Raw genomic sequence first — 16,584 nt, 5'->3', positions numbered from 1 at the left:
GTTGGGGAGGGAATCAAACTAGATAAAGGGGTGGGGAGTAAGCTAGAGAGAACACAAAAAGTGCTAATTACCCGATATCTGAAAGTAGAATGTACAGACCAATGGGTTGTATAAGGTGAAAGGTCGTGTTATTGGCAGGGACGGGACACAAGACTGTTAAGTGGCTGCCACTTGATCTCGCTGATGTAAATCAGGCTGGAGAACTGAAAACAGTGGAGGAGTTTGGAAGTGGTGCAAATGAATATAACTTCAACTGAAAGGGGTGTTCAGGTCCCTAGATGTTGGGTAGAGAGGGCATAGGTACACCTCCCGTGGTGCCTGTAGAGGGGAGAATTGAGTGGATCAGTGAGTCACGAAGGGAGTGGTCCCTACAGGAAGCCAAAAGTGAAGTATGAGGAGATGTGATGCCAGATCTAACAGGTGGGCCACGGTCACTGGGGCCTAATCTGCAGTCTGTACAGAACTGGAGGGTGTGATTTGTGAAGAAGTTGATAAGAGGGTGTTGAAATGGATGGAGAGGAGATGGATGAAATTTAATCTTGGGAAAAGTGTCATGTTATATTTCAAAATGTATGACATGAACTTGAAGGGACATAGTGAATGAATGGAGAGATCTGGGGTGCATGGCATCCTTTGGCATTAGAGAACTCTGGCATTAGTTTCCCTTCCCTCTACATGAATGTACCCAGACTGTAGGTGAACCATCTCCACTGCAAAGCCCTCCCATTACGCACACATCGGTTTCTTAGCTCAGCTTTGTTTCTAGTTTACCTAGGCTGGATCCTTCTTAATTCAACTGACTATTTGAATCCTAGAGTGGTCCCGCATTGCATTTGAAGCGTCCCTGGTTAATCTGTTCCGTAAATTACAATATTCATTTTATGCAGTATAGTTTGTTATTTATGAATGATTCATCTGTAGAATTTATCCTTACCTTCATCAGTTATCAGGTGTTACATGTGTTATGTGTATTTCTATTCTTTATACCCTGGTCCAGAGAATCATTGTTTGATTTCTATATACATTATATGGTTATATACTGTATGTTGTCTCCTCCACGTAGTCCGCCGAGTTGAACCACTTGGCGGTCCAACGAGTAGAAAGGCGGACCCAGCAAAGCATTGTGGAGCGCAATCAGGGCACGGTGAGACACGTAGGACACTGCTGGCCATCCACTGCATCCCGACTTATCTCCAGCCGTCTCGACTCTGTCTTGCAACTGGATACAGATAGGTCGGGACTAGAGAGCGAGGCTGACGATTTGCGCAACTCTCCCTCACTTTAATCCAAGTCAAGCTCAAGTCACGACTCCAAACCCATTCCGCTAAAAAACTTCAAGTCCTGTGGCGAAGCAGCAGGTGTGGATACACTGGAAGCTGTCGTCACAAACCTGCACACAGGCGGCCCAGGGCATTGGGTCATTCTCCGCTGGAATGAAGCAGCAGTGGAGATCGGCAGCCCCCTGGGTGTCTGAGATATCCTCTTTAGGAATCACCTCCATGGAGGAAGGGGCTAGAAAAGGTGCCTCAAACATACCCTGCTTCATCTTACCCTGGCCAGCACACCACGGTTGGAGGGGATCCCACTCAGCGGTCGAACTACAAAGAAGACGAAAGCGAAGATGCTCAACCTTAGCACATGGAACGTGCGAACTCTCCTTGACATCACCAAGGCTGTCAGACCAGAAAGAAGAACAGCACTGGTCGCCAAAGAATTAGCCCGCTATAGCATGGACATTGCAGCACTCAGCGAAACATGCCTAGCGGACAAGGGCCAGCTTACAGAACGTGGTGGTGGGTGCACCTTCTTCTAGAGCGGTCACAGCAGCACTGAACGACGAGAGGCTGGCGTTGGATTTGCCATCCGGTCCCACCTCGCTCGTAAACTTGCCAAGCTTCCAGAGGGCATCAACGATCGCCTGATGACGCTTCGGCTCCCACTTGGCAATAAGAGGAGTGCAACGCTGATCAGCGCATATGCCCCAACGATGACCAATCCAGATGACATCAAAGATAAGTTCAATGAAGAACTTGACGCCCTCATAGCAGCAGTCCCACAGTCAGAGAAGCTTATTGTCCTCGGGGACTTTAACGCCAGAGTGGGGACAGATTACCAGACCTGGGAAGGGATTCTTGGAAGACATGGTATTGGCAAGTGTAACAGCAATGACCTGCTGCTCCTCAAGACATGCACTACGCATGACCTGGTCATCACCAACACTCTATTCCGACTCCCTGCCCGTAACAAGACATCTTGGATGCATTCACACTCTAGGCACTGGCATCTGATCGACTATGTCATCACCAGAAAGAGGGACTGGCAAGGTGTGAGAGTGACAAAGGCCATGTGTGGTGCCGACTGCTGGACGGATCATCGACTCATAGTGTCCAAGTTTGAACTTCACATCCTGCCTGAGAGAAGACCCCAAGGCCAGAAGACTGCAAAGAGGCTCAATGTCTCCAAGCTGAAGAGCAGCGTAGTTGCAGAAGAATTTTGTGAAGACCTAGATAGCAGGCTGCTTGACACACCCCAGGATGACCACACCAGCATTGAAGAGCAGTGGACAGCCTTCAGAGATGCAGTCTACTCTACCGCTCTCGAACACCTGGGACCAGCAATCCGTAGACATCAAGACTGATTCAATGAGAACGACGAGGAGATACAGACACTGTTGTCGGAGAAACACCAACTGTTTAGAGCGCACCAGAACGATCCCACTTCACAAGCAAAGGTAGATGCCTTTGCCACTGCAAGACAAAAAGCGCAGAAGAAACTCCGTGAGATGCAGGATGTCTGGTTCAGCAATAAGGCCGATGAGATCCAGGGCTACGCAGACAGTCACGACACCAAGCGTTTCTACGACACTTTGAAAGCTATGTATGGACCTCAGTCCTCTGGCTCCTCCCCCCTCCTCAGTGCAGATGGGACTCGTCTGCCGACAGAGAAAAAGCAGATTTTGGAGAGATGGGCTGAACATTTCAACCAGGTCCTCAACTGCCCTGCCGAAATCAATGATGAGGCCATTGTTCGCCTGCCTCAGGTGGAGATCAACCTGGACCGTGACAACCTCCCCACAGAAGAAGAAGTCAGAAAAGCCATCAGGCAGCTTTCTTGTAGCAAAGCACCAGGATCAGATGCAATCCCTGCTGACGTCTACAAAGCAGGAGGCCCATTCATGATGCAGAAGCTGACTGAACTCTTCCAGTCTGTGTGGAACGAAGGAAAGGTCCCGCAACAGTTGAAAGATGCCAGCATCGTCCACATCTACAAGAGGAAAGGCAACCACCAGTCTTGTGACAATCACCAAGGCATCTCCCTCCTGTCCATAGCTGGGAAGAACTTGGCTCGCGTCCTGCTTAATTGCCTTCTCCAACACCTTGAGCAAGGTCTCCTCCCAGAAAGCCAGTGTGGCTTCCATGCAGAGCGTGGAACTGTCGACATGATATTTGCTGCACGCCAACTCCAGGAAAAATGTCAAGAGCAGCACAGCGACCTCTTTATGACCTTAATGCAGTTTGCATTTGCACTTGACCAGCACTTTTCCCTGAGACCAGATGCAATCCTGGTCTTTGTTCCAGGCCTGGGGACACAGAGCTCTGAAATGCCACTGTTCTCCGACACCGGACCTATTCCTGGTTTGTATTCCAGGCCTGGGGACACAGAACTGTGGCCTGTTCCTGTCACCTGAGATTGGATGCAATCTTGGTCTGTGCTCCAAGCCTGGGGACACAGGGCCGTGGCCCATCACTACTCCCTGAGCCTGGATGCAATCCTGATCTGTATTCAATGCCAGTGGACACAGAGCTGTGGACTGTCACTGTTCCCTGACACTGAACCCTGGTTTGTATTCCAAGCTCTGGGACACAGAGTTCTGGCCAGTCTCTGTTTCCTGACACTGGATCCATTTCTGGTTAGTATTCCGGGCCTGGGAACACAGAGCTGTGGCCTGCCACTGTTCCCTCTACCCAGATGAAATCCTGTTCTGTATTCCAAGCCGGGGATCCCAGAGCAGTCGACTGTCACTCCTTCCTGAGTCTGGAACTATTACTGATCTGTATTCCAGGCTTTGGGACACAGAACTGGATCCTGTCACTATTTCCCAAACCAGGATCCATTCCTGGTCTCTGTGTTCCAGGCCTGCAGACACAGAGCTCTGGCTTGTCACTGTTCTCTGACACCGGATACATTCCTGATCTGTATTCCAGGCCTGTGGACACAGAGCTGTAGACAGTCAGTGTTCCCTGACACCGGACAAATTTCTGTTTTTTTATTCCAGACCTGGAGACCCAAGCTGTGAACTGTCCCTATTCTTTGAAACCGGATCCATTCCTGATCTGTATTCCAGGCCGGGGATACAGGGCTCTGAAGTGTCATTGTTCCCTGATGCCGGATCTGTTCCTGGTCTGGTTTCCAGGCCCTGGGGCACAGAGCTAGACCCTGTCACAGTTTTGTGAGCCAGGATCCATTATTGCTTTGTATTCTTGGCCTGGGGACACAGTACTGTGGCCTGTCACTCCTCCCTGAGCCTGGATGCAATCCTGGTCTGTATTCCAGGCTTGGGGACACAGAGCTGATTACTGTTACTGTTCTCTGACATCCAGCATATTCCTAGTTTGTATTCCATGCCCCAGAACACAGAACTGTGGCCTGAACTGTCACCTGAGCTTGGGTGCAAACCTGGTCTGTATTCCAGGTCTGGGGACACAGAGCTGTGGACTGTCACTGTTCTCTAAAGCTGAACCTGGTTTGTATTCCAGGCTTTGGGACACAGAGCTCTGACCGGTCTCTGTTTCCTCACACCAGATCCATTCCTGGTTAGTATTCCAGGCCTGGGGACACAGAGCTGTGGCCTGTCACTGTTCCCTGCACCCAGATGAAATCCTGTTCTGTATTCCAGGCTAGGGGTCCCAGAGCAGTCGACTGTCACTCCTTCCTGAATATGGATCCATTCCTGATCTGTATTCCAGTCCTCGGGATGCAGAGCTGTGGCCTATCACTGTTCCCTGAGCCTATTTGCAATTCTGGTCTTTATTCCAGGCCCGGGGACACTGAGCTGTGGACCATCCCTATTCCCTGAGTTAGGATGCAAATCTGGTTTGTATTCCAGGCATGGGGACACAGAACTGTGGCCTGTCCCTCCTCCCTGAGCCTGGGTCCATTCCTGGTCTGCATTCCAGGCCTGGAGACCAAACCTGTGGACTGTCCCTGTTCTTTGAGACCGGATCCATTCCTGGCCTGCATTCCAGGCCTGGGGACACAGAGCTGTGGCCTGTCACAATTCCCTGAGCCCAGATGAAATCCTGTTCTGTATTCCAGACCGAGGGTCCCAGATCAGTTGACTGTCACTACTTCCTGAGTCTGGATCCATTCCTGGTCTGTATTCCAGGTCTCAAAGTCAGAGAACAGTGACCGTCCCTGTTCTCAGTGGCCTGGGGACACAGAGCTGGATCCTGTCATTGTTTCCAGATCCATTACCAGTCTCTTTTCCGGCCCTGAATATCCAGAGCTGTGGCCTGCACATTTCCCTGATCCTGAGTGCAATTCTGGTCTGAAATCCAGAACTGGGAATGCAGAGCTGTGGGTTGTCGCTATTCCCTGAAGTTGGATACAATCCTCGCCTTGGGACACAGAGCTGTGGCTAGTCACTCCTCCCTGAGCCTAGATCCATTCCTGATCTGTATTCCAGGCCTGGGGATACACAGCTGTGGCCTGTCACTACACCCTGACATTTGATCCATTCCTGGTCACTACTCCAGGCCTGGGGACACAAGCTGTAGACCGTCACTGATCCCTGACACCAGACACGTTTCTGGTATTTTATTCCAGCTCTGGAGACCCAGGCTATGGACTGTTGCTGTTCCTTGAGACCAGATCCATTCCTGGTATGTATTCCACGCCTGGGGACACAGAGCTGGTTACTGCTACTGTTCTCTGACACCCAATCTATTCCTGGTTTGTATTCCAAGCTGGGGACACAGAGCTGTGGCCTGTGGCTGTTTCCAGAGCCTGGATCCATTACTGGTCTGCATTCCAGACCTGCGGACACAGAGCTGTGGACGGTCCCTGTTCTTTGAGACAAGATCCATTCCTAGTCTCTATTCCAGGCCTGCGGACACTGTTACGAACCCCGTAACTGGGTCACTTACCAGCAAAGATAGAGAGGTCCGTTGAAGTCTGATGGTACTATTTTTAACAGTAATTATTGGTAAAAATACACAAAAATAGTATCAATGCAAATATACAGATAACATACTTCACCAATACAAAGTCTAAAAGTGCGGGTATAATAATAATCAATAAGAAATAGCTCTATCGTTGTCTAGGGGATAATGTATTGTCCGATGGAAACATAAAAGTCACTCAGTTCATTCAGGCTGCAGCTTTTGGTTGGAGTCAAGAGAGAGATTTTTAGAAACTTGCCAATTCCATTTATGATTCCGATCCTTCGAGAGTTCCGTTGGTGTGGCCAGTCACTTATGGCCTCTCCTTTAGCTAAAGCTGTTCTTCCGTGGCGAGCCTGCCAATTCCCAGGCAAGGGAAAAGGATGCACACGAGCCCCCCACCGGCTGCCGCTATTAAACGCTGTCACGGGATTTCTAGCGTTTCTCCTGGCGTGTCTGAGGGGTTGTTCCCCAGATCCTCTTTTATCCTTCATCACGGGGTCTCAGATGTCAATCAGGTTGGGATGATGCAATCCCTCAACCAGCCCACTCTGGTCATCCCCTGAGGGGCTTCAATGAATAGTACAGTACTCAATACACAATTCCGTCTCCAAGAGACAATGGCCGATATCCGTGGCTTTGTCTTGCTGAGGCCAGGACACATTCCAAAACCTTGAGGATTCTCTCTCATTTCCTGGGTCCCAGACCCGAATTAATAGCGATCTTGCAATTCTCAAGAAGGAGGGGGCGACTTTGTACCCTTCAGCCCCTCAGAGTTGGGGCACAGTCGTAACAGCACAGAGCTGTGGACTGTCCCTGTTCTTTGAAACAAGATTCGTTCCTGGTCTCTATTCCAGGCCAGGGGATACAGAGCAGTGGATTGAGCCTGGTTACAGTCCTGGTCTGTATTCCAGGCTAGTGACATAGAATTATGGCCTGTCAAAGTCCTCTGTCACCGGATCCATTCCTGGTCTGTAATCCAGGCTTTGGGACAAAGCGCTGGATGCTGTCACTGTTTCCCGAGCCTGGATCCATTCCTGGTCTCTGCTTCTGGCCTGGGGACACAGAGCTGTGGCCTGTCATTGCACCCTGACATTTAATCCATTCTTGGTCTGTATTCTAGGCCTGTGGACCCAGAGCTCAGTCCTGTCACTGTCTCCTGATACCAGATCCATTACCGATTTGTATTCCGGGCCTGGAGATCCAGAGCTGGACTCTGTCACAGTTTCCCGAGCCTGGATCCATTCCTGGTTTGTATTCTAGGCTCTGGGGAGACAAAGCTGTGGCCTGTCACTCTTCAGTGAGCTTGGCTGCAATCCTGGTCTGTTTTGCAGGTTTGGCAATACAGAACTGTGGACTGTCACAGCTCCCTGATCCTGGATCCTTTCCTGGTCTGTATTCCAGGCCTGGGGACACAGAGCTGTAGACAGTCTCTGTTCTTTGACTCTGGATCCATTCCTGCTCTGTATTCCAGGCCTCGGGATGCAGAGATGGTTACTCTCACTCTCTTAGACTGATGAGTCTTACGTCAGTGGTCTGCAAACTATTGGAAAGGATTCTTAAGGATAGGATCTACGACCATTTGGAGAAGTACAGTCTACTCAAGGATAGTCAACATGGCTTTGTGAAGGGAAGGTTGCGCCTCACAAGGCTAACTGAGTTTTTTGAAGAGGTAACAAAAAAAAATTGATGAGGGTAGGGCGGTAGGTGTGGTCTACATGGATTTTAGCAAAGCATTTGACAAGGTCCCCAATGAGACACTCTTCCAGAAAGTCATGAGGCATGGGATCAATGTTTGGCTGTTTGGATAAAAAATTAGCGTACAAGAAGAAAGCAGAGAGTAGTAGTGGAAGGAAAGTATTCTGCCTGGAGATAGGTGACTATTGGAGTGCCGCAAGGATCTGTCCTGGGACCCCTGCTATTTGTGATTTTTATAAATGACCTGGACGAAGAGGCAGAAGGATGGGTGAGTAAGTTTGCGGAAGACACGAAGATTGGAGGAGTTGTGGATGGAGCTGTAGGTTGTTGAAGGTTACAAGAGGATACAGACAGGATGCAGAGTTGGGCAGAAAAGTGGCAAATGAAGTTTAATCCGGATAAGCAAACATGAGGAAACATGCATCTATAGGGAGAAGTACAGTGGATGTTTCAGGCCGAGACCCTTCGTCGGGACAAAACGTCGAACTCGCTTCTTCCTATAGATGCTGCCTAGCCTGCTATGTTTCACCAGCATTTTGTGTGTGTTGCTTCAATCCGGACAAGTGTGAGGTGATGCGTTTTGGAAGGACAAACCAGAAGACTGAGTACAGGGTTAATAGTCAGTTACTTAAGAATGTGGATGAACAGAGGGGGTTCAAATCCATACATCCCTCAAGTTCGCTGCACAAATTGATAGGGTAGTTAAGAAGGCCTATGGGATGCTAGACTTCAGTAATAGTGGGGTTGAGTTCAAGAGTAGAGATGTCATGTTGCAACTCTACAAATCTCTGGTGAGAGCGCACTTAGTGTATTGTGTTCAATTCTGGTCAGCTCATTATAGGAAGGATTTGGAAGCTATGGAGAGGGTGCAGAGGAGATTTACCAGGATGTTGCCTGGATTGGAAAACAAGTCTTAAGAGGCAAGGTTAGCAGAGCTGGGACTGTTCTCTTTGGAGCATAGAAGGATGAGAGAGGACTTGATAGAGGTCTACAAGATTATGAGAGGCATAGATAGGGTGGATAGTCAATACCTGTTTCCCAGGGCACCAATAGCAAACACCAGAGGGCATACAGTATGTACAGAGTTAAGGGAGGGAAGTTTAGGGGAGACATCAAGGGTAAGTTTTTTTACACAGAGGGTTGTGGGTGCCTGGAATGACTTGCCAGGGATGGTGGTGGAGGCTAAAACATTAGGGGTATTTAAGAGCCTCTTGGACAGACACATGGATGAAAAAAAAATAGAAGGTTACGGGGTAGTGTGGATTTTGTACATTTTTTTAGGAATATATGGGTCAGCACAATATCAAGGGCCGAAGGGCCTGTATTGTGCTGTAGTATTCTAGTTTCTAGTGTCTAGCTCAGCCTATTCCTGCTTTGTAATCCAGGCCTGGGGACACTGTCCCTGTTTCCTGAGCTTGGATGCAATCCCGATGCACCATCAATAAGTCTAGGAGACTGGAAGTGAATGATAGGCTTTTATTAAGAGCGAGAAGGGAGCACGACCATGTTGAAGGTTGAGGGAGGAGCAGTGCCCCAATCGCCTTTATACCGGGGTCTGTGGGAGGAGCCACAGGAGCAGTCAGCAGAGGGGCTTGTCCAGACAGGTATACATAGTTTACCACAAATCCTGATCTGTATTCCAGGCCTGGAGACATGGAGCTGTGGCCTGTCATTCCACCCTGACTCTGGATCCATTCCCGGTCTGTATTCCAGGCCTGGGGTCACAGAGCTGTGTCCTGTCACTGTTCCCTGGTAATCTTGTTTTATCCTAAGCCCTAGCATTTGAGATACAAAGTGGATTGGGCAAACTGTCTGCAGGAGACAGTTTTGGAACCAGCCAGAGGCTGTGAGACTGGAGTGGGATCTGTACCCACTTGTGTTTGGGAGAAGCTGCTCCTGGGAAGAGGTTGGAGAGTAGCCAGGGAGCAGGTTGCACTGTGGACAGTGACTGGGGGTTTCCAGGCAGTCTAACAGCAGTGTGCTGCCATCTTCACTCAGTGGTCTGTTGCTGTTCCCATCTCCATGGGATCAGGTTCATACAACCCCATCCGTGACCCGTGAGTGTGTTCTGTTACAGGGGGAAAGCCAAGGGGTGCTGGGGGGGCAGGATAGTGAAATGTTCTTACTACTGGGAGATGGGTGTCGTGGTTTCTCGTGACCCAGAAATGACCAAGAGACGCGGAAGATTCTTAAAGAAGGGTTAAACTTTAATTTGCAAATGAAAGCTGAGACAGTCATTGAGCTAGTCGCTGATTGCCCACCGATCCCCGGATTTTTTATAGCAATCTCCTGGTCCAGTTTCACATGTCCCATTGACTTAATTATGTTCTAATCTACATCTCTTAGCTACCTCTCATTAACACACCATTGTCTTCTACATTCCTAGGATTTCATCTTGGGTACATGCATAGCAAACTGACTACGTAGTTTTGGTTACACAGCAAATAATACAAGTTTTATACTCCATAATATTTTTATACTCCAATATGGGCAGAGGCGATGCACTGTAGTGTGAGTCAAAACCTAAAAAATGAGAGTTGCTGTATTCCTGAAATAAATTGAAATGAACTCTACAGGTCAGGCAGCATCTGTAAAGGGAGAGAGACAAGAGTTAATGTTTCAGGTCTCAGTCCATTCATGAGACATTGAGAGGTATTTCAGCCATCCCACACACCCCATCCTCCCCTCCCAACCCTCTCCCCCCAGTATTATCCCATTCTCTCCCTTCCCATCTCCAGCCTCCCCTTCCCAATCACATCTAACCACTCACTCCTGCATCATAGTCCCCAACCCTTCCCCACTCCCACACCATTAACATCCCCTTCCTCCCTTCCCCATCACCATCCCCACCCTCCCTCTGTCCATCCATTGTCTCAGTCCCTCTGCTCCCCGTTACTGCCCAAACTCTCTTCCCGTCACCTCCCTCTAAACTTCCGCACTCCATCCCCAGCCCCTCTCGCTGCTATGGCGATGAGATAGCTACATCACAGACATTCAAATAAACTCGCTGATCTCTGCTGGAGAGATTTCCAAACATCCATCACCTTCTCAGTATGGAAGGTTCCCCTCCTCCAGCCCAGCCCACCCCAATTCTTATTATGACTGCCGCCCGATCTAGACCACTCAGCCACGGGAATCCTCCTCCCTGCATCCAGCCAGTCGAGCCCTGCTGGAACTTTCTTCGGGAGATCTCCCCTCATGCTCCGGAGGATACAGCCCGAGTCAGCTCGATCTCCCCTCATTTGGCAAACTCACTGTCTGTGGGAGCAGCCTCCTGAAACTCTGCTGAACTCCTTCTGTGCCCAGTGCATCCTCTCTGAGGTCAGGAGACTCAGTCTACGAGGTCAATACATCTGCACTTTGACCCTACAGCCCTGTGACCCATGACACAAAAAAACAAGGTCAAGGTCAGGTTTATTGTCACATACACAAGTGTGTGTGAGCACAGGTAAAATAAAAAGCTTGTTTGCACAGACACAAAGTATCAGGTTAGCAACATTCACAAGAAAATCATAAACATGGATGACATACAACTTTTACAGGAAAGAACAAAAAAGTTAATTTTAGACTAAAGTGGTCTCAGTGTTGTTAAACTGTAGCAAGATAAGATAAAACTTTATTTTATGATCGGAACGCTGTAAAACTCAGTGGTCAGGCAGTCTCTATGGATCCGAAAGATGTATGTGGATGCTTTGGGACAAGACACTGTATGGTCCCTGACGCAGAGTCTCCAACTGAGACAATAATTGAGAGAGATGCTGCCTGACCCACTGTGTTGTTCCAGTGATCCTACGATATTGTTGGGATAACGGAGACATGGCTGCAAGGGGATCAGGCCTGGGAATTGAGTGTACCAGGGTATACGTGCTATCGTAGAGACAGAAATATGGGAAGAGGGGGTGGGGTGGCCCTGTTGGTGAGGAATGAGATTCAGTCCTTAGCAAGAGGTGACTTGGGAACAGGGGAAGTAGAGTCTGTGTGGATTGAGCTGAGGAACAGTAAGGGTAAAAAGACCCTAATGGGTGTTGTGTACAGGCCCCCAAACAGTAGCGTGGATATTGGGTACAAGTTGATTAGGGAGTTAACATTGGCATGTGCTAAAGGTAATGCAGTCGTTATGGGAGATTTCAACATGCAGGTGAACTGGGAGAATCAGGTAGGTGCTGGACCCCAGGATAGGGAGTTTGTGGAGTGTCTAAGGGATGTATTTTTGGAACAGCTTGTGCTTGAGCCAACCAGGAACGAGGCTATTTTGGACTTGGTGATGTGCAATGAACAGGAATTGATGAGTGATCTTGAAGTAAAGGAGCCATTAGGAAGTAGTGATCATAACATGATAAGTTTTTATCTACAATTTGAGAGGGATAAGGGCAGATCAGAGGTGTCAGTGTTGCAATTAAATAAAGGAGACAACGGAGCCATGAGGGAAGAGCTGGCCAAAGTTAAATGGGCGGATGCCCTGGCAGGAAAGACGGTGGATCAGCAGATATTCTTGGGCAGATATTCTTGGGCATAATACAAAAGATGCAAAAGCAGTTCATTCCAATGAGAAGGAAGGATTCAAAGAGGGGGAAGGGGCCACAGTGGTTGACAAAGGAAGTCAGAGATTGTATAGCATTAAAGAAAAAGAAGTATGACAGGGCTAAGATGAGTGGGAATACAGATGATTGGGAAAGTTTTAAGGAGCAGCAGATCTTAACTAAAAAAGCAATACGGACAGAAAAAATCAGGTATGAGCTCAGTCTAGCCAGGAATATAAAAGGGGATAGCAAAAGCTTTTTTAGCTATGTGAAGAGAAAGAAGATAGTTAAGAACAATGTTGGCCCCTTGAAGAATGAATTGGGAGAAATTGTTATGGGAAACAGGGAAATGGCAACAGAATTTAATGCGTACTTTAGATCTGTCTTCACCAGGGAGGACACAAGCAATCTCCCAGATGTATGGATGGGCCAGGGTCATAAGATATCAGAGGAATTGAGACAGATTGACATTAGGAAAGAAACTGTGATGAGTAGACTGGTAGGACTGAAGGCTAATAAATCCCCAGGTCCAGATGGTCTGCATCTAAGGGCTCTAAAAGAGGTGGCTCAGGAAATTGCGGATGCATTGGTAATCATTTTCCAATGTTCCTTAGATTCAGGATCAGTTCCTGAAGATTGGAGAGTGGCTAATGTTATCCCACTTTTCAAGAAGGGAGGAAAGGAGAAAACGGAGAACTATCGCCCTGTTAGCCTAACGTCAGTCGTGGGGAAGATGCTTGAGTCCATTATTAAGGACGAAATAGTGGCACATCTAGATGGCAGAAATAGGATTAGGCCGAGCCAGCATGGATTTACCAAGGGCAAATCATGCTTGACTAATCTGTTGGAGTTTTTTGAGGGTGTAACAAGGATGTTAGACGAGGGTAAGCCAGTGGATGTTGTGTACCTAGATTTTCAGAAGGCATTCGATAAGGTGCCACATAGGAGATTGGTGAGTAAAATCAGAGCTCATGGCATTGGGGGCAGGGTTTCAACATGGATAGAAAACTGGTTGGCAGATAGAAAGCAAAGGGTAGCAGTGAATGGGTGTTTCTTGGACTGGCTGGAGGTGACTAGTGGGGTACCACAGGGCTCTGTATTGGGACCACAGCTCTTTACGATTTATGTCAACGATTTAGATGAGGGCATTGAAAACTATATCAGCAAGTTTGCTGACGATACTAAACTGGGTGGCAGTGTGACATGCGAAGAGGACGTTAGGAGAATACAGGGAGACTTGGATAGGCTGGGTGAGTGGGCAGATAATTGGCAGATGTCATTCAATGTGAATAAATGTGAAGTTATCCACTTTGGAAGCAGGAACAAGAGGGCAGAGTATTGTCTGAACGGTGTAGAGTTAGGTAAGGGAGAAATGCAAAGAGACCTAGGAGTCCTAGTTCACCAGTCAATGAAGGTGAATGAGCAAGTGCAACAGGCAGTGAAAAGGGCAAATGGAATGTTGGCCTTTGTTACAAGGGGAATTGAGTACAAGAGCAAGGATGTCCTTTTGCATTTGTACAGGGCCCTGGTGAGACCACACCTGGAATATTGTGTACAGTTTTGGTCTCCAGGTTTAAGGAAGGACATTCTGGCAATTGAGGAAGTGCAGCGTAGATTCACTAGGTTGATTCCTGGGATGGCAGGGCTGTCTTACGCAGAGAGATTAGAGAGATTGGGCTTGTATACGCTGGAATTGAGGAGATTGAGAGGGGATCTGATTGAAACGTTTAAGATAATTAAAGGATTTGATAGGATTGAGGCAGGAAATATGTTCCAGATGTTGGGAGAGTCCAGTACCAGAGGGCATGGATTGAGAATAAGAGGTCAGTTATTTAAAACAGAGTTGAGGAAGAGCTTCTTCTCCCAGGGAGTTGTGGAGGTGTGGAATGCACTGCCTCGGAAGACGGTGGAGGCCAATTCTCTGGATGCTTTCAAGAAGGAGCTAGATAGATATCTGATGGGTAGGGGAATCAAGGGATATGGGGACAAGGCAGGGACTGGGTATTGATAGTGAATGATTAGCCATGATCTCAGAATGGCGGTGCAGACTCGAGGGGCCGAATGGTCTACTTCTGCACCTATTGTCTATTGTCTATTGTCTATTGATTGCTTTTCATTCCAGGTTCCCATTTCAGCCACCTCTCACGTCTTCACCCCTCACACTGAGCTTCATCCAGACCCTTTCACCCCATGTTCTGGGTCACAAGGTTTGACTCTCCCTCACTCTGCAGTGACGACACCTCACCAGCTCTGTCTGTTTCAGATTCCAGTTCCAGCTTCACTTTCCATGTCAGAACGAATGACTCAGCCTCTCGCTCAGTCACAGGGAGTTTCCCAGGGGTGGGGCTGTCAAATGTCACTGTCCAATGAGACGTGGTCTGGGATCACTGTGACAGTGGTCAGCCAAAGGTTAAAGTGTGTGTGTGTGTGTGTGTGTGTGTGTGTGTGTGTGTGTGTGTGTGTGTGTGAGTGTGTGTGTGTGTGTGTGTGTGTGTGTGTGTGTGTGTGTGTGTGTGTGTGTGTGAGTGTGTGTGTGTGTGTGTGTGTGTGTGTGTGTGTGTACGTGTGTGTGTGTGTGTGTGTGTGTGTGTGTGTGTGTGTGTGTGTGTGTGTGTGAGTGTGTGTGTGTGTGTGTGTGTGTGTGCATGCACGCGCACTGCAGAGTAAGGGACAGAAAGAGGAAAGATGGACAGAGAGAAAGAGAGACGGACACAATGAAAGAGTGAAAGAGACATTGACCGGCATAGAGGAAGGGATGGACAGAGATCAAAGAGCAAGAGATAAACAGAAAAAGGCGGAGAGAGATACAATGAGACAGACAGTAATGGGGCATGTGGGAGAGGTAGAGGGGATGATAGAGAGAGTGGGAGAGAGATGAACAGAGACAGAGAAAGAAATTAATTCGGGGATGAAATGAGGGAGATGGACACGGAGAGGGTGAGAGAGTGAAACTAAGGGGTGTCAACAGAGATAGGGACATGCAGAATGAGAGAAAGAGAGAACTGAGTGAGGGAGAGAGACACAAAGAGCAGGGGAAAAGATAGGTGGAGAGAGGGGGAGAGAGAGAGAGTGGGGGGAGGGAGGGAGGGAGGAAACACATTACAGTTTCTGACCGGAACATTTTTTGTTCCCTTTTTCAATGCTACACAGCACCAACGTTTTCAGTAGTCCACAGTAGTCTGACATTATTAAAGGAGGGTATCACTCGATCTGACTCTGTTTCACTCACCCTCTCTCTCCATCCCCACCCCTCTCCACCTGCTGACAACGACCAGGAAGCTCAGAGATTTGTACGCTGTCCAACCAAACACCATAATGGGGAAGAGATGGTCTGGTAAATGGGAGAGATGGAACTTAGCACAGCCTGACAGTAAGGAGGTCCCTCAACTCACTCATCGCCTCCTCAACCACTCTTCCCAGGGGTTGGTCCGTCTCCACTGGAAGCCCCCATGAAAAGTATTTCTCATCCACTAGGCCCATCACCTCAAAGGTTCAGCCACCCCTGTTCTAAACCCTCCCAGTTCAGACAAAACTCATCAGAGGGTCCTCCACTGGATCCTGACCCTGCCAGCCCACACGTACAATGGAGGGACTCTGACTGTTCCCTGATCCAAGGCTGCAGCCCCAGGATCCAAGATCATGTCCTCTTCTTCCTCACCCCCTGTTTTCAAACAGGCTGCTTCATCAGTAAAGCAGGAGCTGGTCACGGACTTTAGAAAGCAGGTCAGTGCATATAGTCCCGTCTGTGTCAATGGTGCTGAGGTTGGGAGGGTTGAAATCTACAAGGTTCCGAGAACTGAACATCTCCAACAGCCTTTCAAGGTCGTGGCCTCTTCACTCACCAATGCCTCTACTTCCCCAAAAGGATAAGGAAGTTCAGCAGGTCCCCTTTGACTTTCACCAACTTCTAGTGATGCATCATGGGAAGGAGTCTATCTCGATACATCAGAGGCACTAAAGGTTTGAGTTTAATTGTTGTTCAACCATACATGAATACCCCTGAATACAGCCCAATGAAACAGCGTTACTCTGGGGCCAAGCTGCAAAACAGTACCCACAGTCATACACAGCACAAGGCACACAGGGTACGTATATATACAAAAGTAAAATATAGTAAAATAAAGTAGTAAAATATAGTCACAGTGAAAAAATATAGTCACAGACCCTGAGTTCATGACTGTTGCAACAATCTGCATTTGAACATC

The 16,584-nt window shown here is 48.3% G+C and overlaps 1 protein-coding gene across 2 annotated transcripts in view; it reads right to left on the bottom strand.

Moving 5' to 3' along the window:
• Window positions 1-16,584, bottom strand: part of LOC132394444 (class I histocompatibility antigen, F10 alpha chain-like) — a 123,233-nt gene that overhangs the window by 19,803 nt on the left and 86,846 nt on the right. The window lies entirely within an intron of this gene.

The sequence above is a fragment of the Hypanus sabinus genome, chromosome 5, assembly GCF_030144855.1.
Source record: "Hypanus sabinus isolate sHypSab1 chromosome 5, sHypSab1.hap1, whole genome shotgun sequence".
Taxonomy (NCBI): Eukaryota; Metazoa; Chordata; class Chondrichthyes; order Myliobatiformes; family Dasyatidae; genus Hypanus; species Hypanus sabinus.
This window is presented reverse-complemented; position numbering and strand designations above follow the sequence as displayed.